The sequence below is a fragment of the Penaeus monodon genome, chromosome 32 (assembly GCF_015228065.2).
Source record: "Penaeus monodon isolate SGIC_2016 chromosome 32, NSTDA_Pmon_1, whole genome shotgun sequence".
In the NCBI taxonomy this organism is placed as follows: domain Eukaryota; kingdom Metazoa; phylum Arthropoda; class Malacostraca; order Decapoda; family Penaeidae; genus Penaeus; species Penaeus monodon.
This window is the reverse complement of record NC_051417.1, coordinates 34,819,723-34,820,048: the sequence shown is the minus strand read 5'-3', so window position 1 is coordinate 34,820,048 and position 326 is coordinate 34,819,723. Positions and strand designations below refer to the sequence as shown.

Genomic DNA, 326 nt, shown 5'->3' with positions numbered 1-326 from the left:
TTTTTTTTTATGGTTTCCTGCGTGCTTATGCGCATTCCTTAGTACACACACACACACAAAACTGTTATGAATTACCAAAGCAAACACCAAAAAAAAAAAGAGAAAACCAAGAAAACAAAGAAAAAGAAAATAGAATAAACCCCCCAAAAATGACCCCTAAGTCCAAATAAGGAGCCACGAAATTCGCACTAACGGGAAGAGCTTCATTTCGAGCAGGAGGAACGACAGCCCGGTTCGTGAAGTGGCGTGTTGCCATGGGTAATACTGCCTCCTTTGACCTCCACATACTGCGAGGTCAAACAGGTTTCTGGTGCCTCCTACTGTAC

The 326-nt window shown here is 42.9% G+C and overlaps 1 protein-coding gene across 1 annotated transcript in view; it reads right to left on the bottom strand.

Annotated features, from left to right (window-relative positions):
- Positions 1-326, bottom strand: part of LOC119593648 (A disintegrin and metalloproteinase with thrombospondin motifs adt-1-like) — an 88,803-nt gene that overhangs the window by 54,941 nt on the left and 33,536 nt on the right. The gene's annotated exons all lie outside the window — the stretch shown is intronic.